Source organism: Notamacropus eugenii, chromosome 1 (genome assembly GCF_028372415.1).
Source record: "Notamacropus eugenii isolate mMacEug1 chromosome 1, mMacEug1.pri_v2, whole genome shotgun sequence".
Taxonomy (NCBI): Eukaryota; Metazoa; Chordata; class Mammalia; order Diprotodontia; family Macropodidae; genus Notamacropus; species Notamacropus eugenii.
Genome location: NC_092872.1, coordinates 451,111,387 through 451,117,792, shown reverse-complemented (window position 1 = coordinate 451,117,792; position 6,406 = coordinate 451,111,387). Strand labels below are relative to the sequence as shown.

The following is a 6,406-nucleotide window of genomic DNA, read 5'->3' as shown; positions in this document are numbered from 1 at the left end:
TGCCTGTACAACTTATTTCCCAGTTGCATGCAAAACCAAATTTTAACATTCATTTTTAAAGCTTTGAGTTCCACATTCTCTCCCTTCCTCCCTCTCCACCCACCCTCAGTGAGAAAGCAAGCAATTCAATATAGGTTATACATGTGTAGCCATGCAAAACACTTCCATAACAGTCATGTTGCAAAAGACTAACCATATTTCCCTCTATCCTGTCCTGTCCTCCATTTATTCCATTCTCTCCCTTGACCTGTCCTTCCACAATAGTGTTTGTTTCTGATTACCCCTTCCCCCAATCTGCCTCTATTCTATTATCTTCCCTCTCCTATTCCCTTCCCTCCTGCCTTCCTGCAGGGTAAAATAGATTTCCATACCCAATTGAATGTGTGTTATTCCCTCCTTAAGCCAAATCCTATGAGAGTAAGGCTTACTTATTCCCTCTCACCTCCCTCCTTTTCCCCTCGCTTTCTTGACTCTTTTATGCGAGATGTCCAATGCCTCATTTAGCCAGGTGGCTAGCTTATGTTCTTGAAGAAGATGCCTGCCACTAGGACACAAACTGTGGTAGGTCCTACCCAGCTGGAAAGTCTTCAGTTATGGGGATAACTTTTAATGTGTCTGTTCTCTATCAGCAACATAGCTACATTTGCAGAGGTTCATCATCAAAAGGTTGGCCACCAGGTAATGGATCTTCTGGAGTATTACAGTATAATTCCTTACATGGTCATAGCAATACACAGTTTACAAAGAGCTTTCACATTCATCCACCTTTAATACAAATAGTCTAAGAAGTACATAGGGCAGGTAATACCATCATTTTAATAATAAAAACTGAGTCTTAAGAGAGCAAATGACTTAGCCAATCTCACATGACTTATAGGTTGCTGAGCAAGTACTAGAACCCAGGGTTTCTGACTCTTAGTCCAGCACTATTTCCACTAGAATATTGCCTCTCAAAAGTCATTAAGATGAAATGAAAGACAGTAGACAATAGAACACAAAGCCAATTTAAATAAAGTACATATATAAAACCAAACAAGTAATAAGTCAAAATACAAAAAGAACTTGTAGAGGTAACTAAGAACCTCTACACATAATCTTTGGGAAATCATGCAGAATGAGAGAGGTGAAGAAAACTTGAAATAGGAAGATATTCTGCTTTTCTAAATGGAATTAAGGAGGATACTTGAAGTTGTAGCCTCAGAGTTTCTCACAGAACAATTTTAGAACAGGTTATTAAATACATGATTTGTAAAAACTTAGAAAATGAAGTGAATTCATAGAGCCAGTAAAGAGTCATGCAGAATAATTCTGTTCAGAATAATCTCACTTGCTTTATTAATAAAACTGTAAGATATGAAGAATGCTAGATTCTGAAAATCTAACATTCTGTTTTTTGGTATTCACACCACTATCACTTTCCAACAACCTATCCTACAGATTCTTCTCTTATAATAAAGAAAGTTAAACAAACAAAAAAACCCCTCAAAACCAACTCAGCAAATTTAACTTTACAAATATTCAATAATCTGTACTCATAGTTCAACACATTCTTTCCAAGAGGAGGGCAGTATATTGTATCATCAGTCCTTTAAAACATAGACTGGTCATTATGTTCAATCTTAATTATGTCTTCAATTCTTATTTTCATTTATATTGTTATTGGCATATATGTACAATTGATTTTGATTAATTTCCTCTGTATAAGTTTGTAAATCTTCCTATTTTTCTCTTATTTCTTCATGTGTATATTTATAGTTTCTTTAGTCATTCATCAGTTGGTGGGCACCCAGTTTGCTTTCAGTTTTTTGCTACTACAAAAAGTACTTCTGTGAATATTTGGGTACATAATGGGCTCTTTCTTTCTACTACTGACCTCATTGATATATGATACATCAAAGGGTATGAATAGTTTCTTAACTTTAACTATGTAATTCCAAATTGTTTTCCAGAATAGTAAGACCAAACTCACAAATTTACCAAGTGTTTGTAGTATGTCTAGTTCCCATAATCCTTTAGATGTTGACGATTGTTTTTATCAGATTTTCCAATTTGATGGGTATGAAGGAAAACCTCAAAGTTGTATTAATTTGCATTTCTCTTTTAAATTAAAAAAATGAACTTAACAACCACCCAAAATTGAGCATTACCATGTTTGCACTTTGTATAGAAATTTATATTTTCATATAAAGTAAAACACAAAGGGAATTATATGCTAAACTATAAGTCTCTATTCTGTATTACTTACTTTTAAAAATATATACATAATAAATTCAATCTGCTAACTCTCAAAACTGTTCTGTTTATCTGTATTCTAAATTTCTTCTGTACGCCTCTACATTTAAAAAATGTTTCAAAGGCCCTTCTCTTTTTCCTTTTTTCTTCCTTTTTTTCCTTTTTTTTTTTTTTTTTTTTTTAGGAAATATCACCATTGACATTCCTTCTCTCTCCCTCTAGCCCTCTTGCCATGAAAAACAGAAAAAAAACAAACCCTCTTGTTACAAATAAACATTACCAAGCAAAACAAATCCCCACAGTGGCCATGTGCAAAAAAAAAAAAGTATGTCTTTTTCTGTACTTTCAGTCCAACACCTCTCTGACAGGAGAGGGGTACTATGCTTCGAAAGTCCCCTGGAAAAGTGATTGGTTGTTGCTTTGAACACTGTCATTGTTTCAGTAGTTCTACTGGTGCTGCTCACTTCATTATGTATCAATTTATATTCTCTAGGATTCTCTGGAATTGTATCATCATTTCTTACAATGCAAGATTAACCCAGTATATTCATAAACCATAATTTATTCAACCATTTCCCAATTGATGGGCACTCCCTTAATTTCCAGTTCTTTGCTGTTTTGTTGTAATCTCCACTTTAGGATTAGGAAGTTCACTTTGATTAAGACTGTTTCCTCCTGGTATTATCCTCCTTCTTTACTCCTATCTTTCCTATCCCCTCCTGTGTCCTCATTGGATTTGATATACTGCTCCATCAGACTCTTTTTGTAAGCACAGGCACATGCATGTCGGGGGGAGGGGTAGAGGAGTGGCAGGCCTCCACATTCCTTCTTCATCTGCTGCCTATTCCCCCCTCGCCCTTCCTCCATGCTTGTATACTATTCTTTTCATACACTTCAATTATAAGAAATAGCTTCACTCCCTTCTTCCCTTCCACACTAGTGTATCCCATTCGTGATACTTTCTCTTTTCCCTTCAAAAACCTTCAGAAAAGAACCAATCCAGCCTCACATCTTTTTTACTTAACTCCCTCAATACCTTTGGAAGACCTTAAGGTTCTGAGGTGACATTTGCTTTTTCTCTTCCCATTAGAATGTTAGCCTTTCACCATTATATGCTATTTCCAATTGTACAAATACATTTGCATTTTTATTTATTCATGTTTTCATTTCAAAGTTCCTACTTAGCTCTGATATTTTTATCAAAAGAAAGTGCTTGAAAGTCATTTATTTGATTAATGGTCTATTTTTCTCCTATAGTATTATACTCAGCTTTATAGGGTAAGTTACTCTTGGGTATAGGCCAAATCTTTTTACCTTTTGGAATATAGTATTCTAAGATGTCTTCTTATTTACAGTAAAAGCTGCCAGGTCTTATGTGATCCTGAATGTGGTTCCTTGGTATCTGAACTCTTTCTTTAGGGTTACTCAAGTATTTTTTATTTGATGTAGGAGCTCTGGGTTTTGGCTATAACATTACTGGATCTTCTGTGGGACCTCTGCCATACCAAGGGTAGGTGGGTAGGAATGGTTTGCCCCAGGTACAAGCAATAAGAGGGTGCATCATCTGTAGAGAATGTAAAAACAACAATAAAATCAACTAAAAGTTGGTCTACTTTTTATTAGAACCATGAACTGACAATTCTAAGCAATTTTAGTGATAAAATACTCATCCCTGAAAAAAATCTTTTGTTTGTCTAAATTGTAAACAATGCTATGGTCAGTTGCTTGAATTTTAAGAAACATATATAAGCTTCACATTAGCAGATTTTTATTACTTATCCTTTAATAAATATTGTATCCTACATAGATGTTAATTAAGAAAACTTCAGTTCTATCGTTGGCCCTTGACACACACTGATTCAGATACAAGCATTTATTTCAAGAATAAGCTTGTAAATGATTCAAAGCTTAGATTTCTAAAAGGATTTATTTTCTTTAGAAAAGAAACTACCATGGATTAAAATAAAACCTCCATGGAGTAGAATATGCCCATTTCTAAGGGCACGTTCTGGTCTTATGTAGTTTTTTTCTATTTCAACACCATATTGGCATTCTGTGACTTATTTTGAATATTTATGTTTCATCAGATAGGCACCATTTTCCCTCTTAAATGACTAAAAAAGTTTTCTGGATTCTCTTTAAAAGTTCCTTAATGGTTTAGAATTGTTTGAGTTCACTTTGAGGGCAATTTGTGTCTCCAGCTCCTGTGGCACTATATTTTCCTACATTAAAAAAAAAGTGTTTTTTAAAATAAACAATACTAGCATAGAATTAGTAAAGACAAAGAAACAACTGGAGCAACTTCAATTCTGTCATTCTCTGTGATTACTTGGAGTTTTTAATTTGTGTTTAAAATTCAAATAGTGAAAGTGTAACTTGCAAGGTTTGTAAGATTTTTGTTTGGTAAGCACAAATTTGTTTATACATGAAATATTTTACTGAATTTAATATCTTTAAATTTTTTATTTTTATTAAATATATTAAAATTTAATATCTTTAAAAGCATATGTTTTTTAAGTTGCTATCTTTTTGTTTTGAAACTAAAGAATAAATGAAGAAAATAAAATATTATATCAGTGGCATGATTTAATAGTTGACTAAATTGTACCTTCTACAGATATTTTGCTTTGTTAAAATTCATTTATTAGTTACAGGACAATTATTTACATAAAATATTATTACATCAGACTATAACCAAAATTGTTAGGTAGACGTTAAAATTTTTTGTCTTGCAGGAAGTTGGAAGAACTTTTGAGGAACAAATTGATAGTCATTTGCAATATTGTTGTAAAACCAGCAACTAGTTCATGATTATTTTGAATTTTGTAGAGGAATTTAAAGTAACTACACTGTCTGTTGAACATGAATACTCAAAGAAGATCAATTTTGACAGTCACTGACAAATTTAAAGAAACTAAGGCTCAAAACCAGACTATTACTGAACAAGCCATCCTCTATATAGGTATAATTTTTCCCCTTTTTTCAAAAATATATCAATGTAATTATAAAGTATTAAACAATTATTTTTTTTTCCTATTTCATACTACTTATTTTATTTTTTACTGGAATGGTTACTGTTTTCTTCTATTTTCCCAATCTTTTAATTTTTTTCCTAATATTTCTTGATACCTCATGGAATCATTGATTTCCATTTAGTCTATTCTAATATTCAGGAAGTTCATCTTGGCTGAAAATTGTGCATTTTTCCATATGGTAGTTGACCATTTGCAGTTTTTGAAATCTGTTGATATCTTTTGACCACTTACCTATTGAAGAATGGGTTTTGGTTTTATATGTTTTGGATAAATTCTCCACATATCTTGGTATTAGATTTTTATTTAAAATGTTTCATGCAAAGACTTTTAAAAAACTCATTAGCTGATTTCTTCTTATTTTAGGTGCAATGATTTTTTTAAATTCAAAAACTTAAATTTCATGTAATTGAAATTACCTATTTTATTTTTTATCCTCTTCTCTATCCTTTGTTTGTAAACAACAGTTGTGAAATGTACCACCTGTTGTTCTTTTCTAATTTTATAAACAATTTTTATGTACAGGTCAAGTATTCATTTGGAGTTTATTATGGCATAAAGAGCTAGTCTAAACTTGTTTTCTGCCAAAGTCTTCCAGTTTTCCCAAAAGTTCTTAATTAATAGTTTTTATTTAATTTCCCCAATAGTTTCTTGGTTTTAGCAAACACTGGAATACCACACTCATTATCTACTCTGTTTCACTGACTTACTGTTCAAAACAAATTCCAAATATTTTTGATGGTAATATAGGTTGACACATAAGAGTTAGAAAGGATCTCAGTAACCATTTCGTCTAATCCATACTGAAATCCCCACTATAATGTAACAAATAGTCACACCAGTCTCTGCTGGAAGCCCCTCAAAAGAGAGGGAACCTACTACTTTCCAAAGAACCAGTTACCCTTTTTTTTTAGTCATTTTTTGGTTGTGTCTGACTCTTTGTGACCTAATTTGGGGTTTTCTTGGCAAAGACACTGGAGTGGTTTGCCATTTTCTTCTTTAGATCATTTTACAGATGAAAAAACTGAGGCAAACAGGGTTAAGTGACTTGCCCAGGATCATAAAGCTAGAAAGTGTCTGAGACTAGATTTGAACTGAGCAAGATGAGTCATCCTGACTCCATGCCTGGTGTTCTATTCACT

At 32.8% G+C, this 6,406-nt stretch overlaps 1 protein-coding gene across 3 annotated transcripts in view; it reads right to left on the bottom strand.

The window, feature by feature from the left end:
• LOC140519184 (uncharacterized) overlaps positions 1-6,406 on the bottom strand; it is a 67,722-nt gene that overhangs the window by 15,241 nt on the left and 46,075 nt on the right. The window contains exon 1 of one of the 3 annotated variants that reach the window (XM_072631994.1): positions 3,547-3,669. The exons of the other annotated variants lie outside the window; for them this stretch is intronic. The gene's annotated coding sequence lies outside the window, so the exon portion shown is untranslated. Of the gene's footprint in view, positions 1-3,546; positions 3,670-6,406 lie in introns of those variants that run through there. 3 annotated transcript variants of the gene reach the window in all.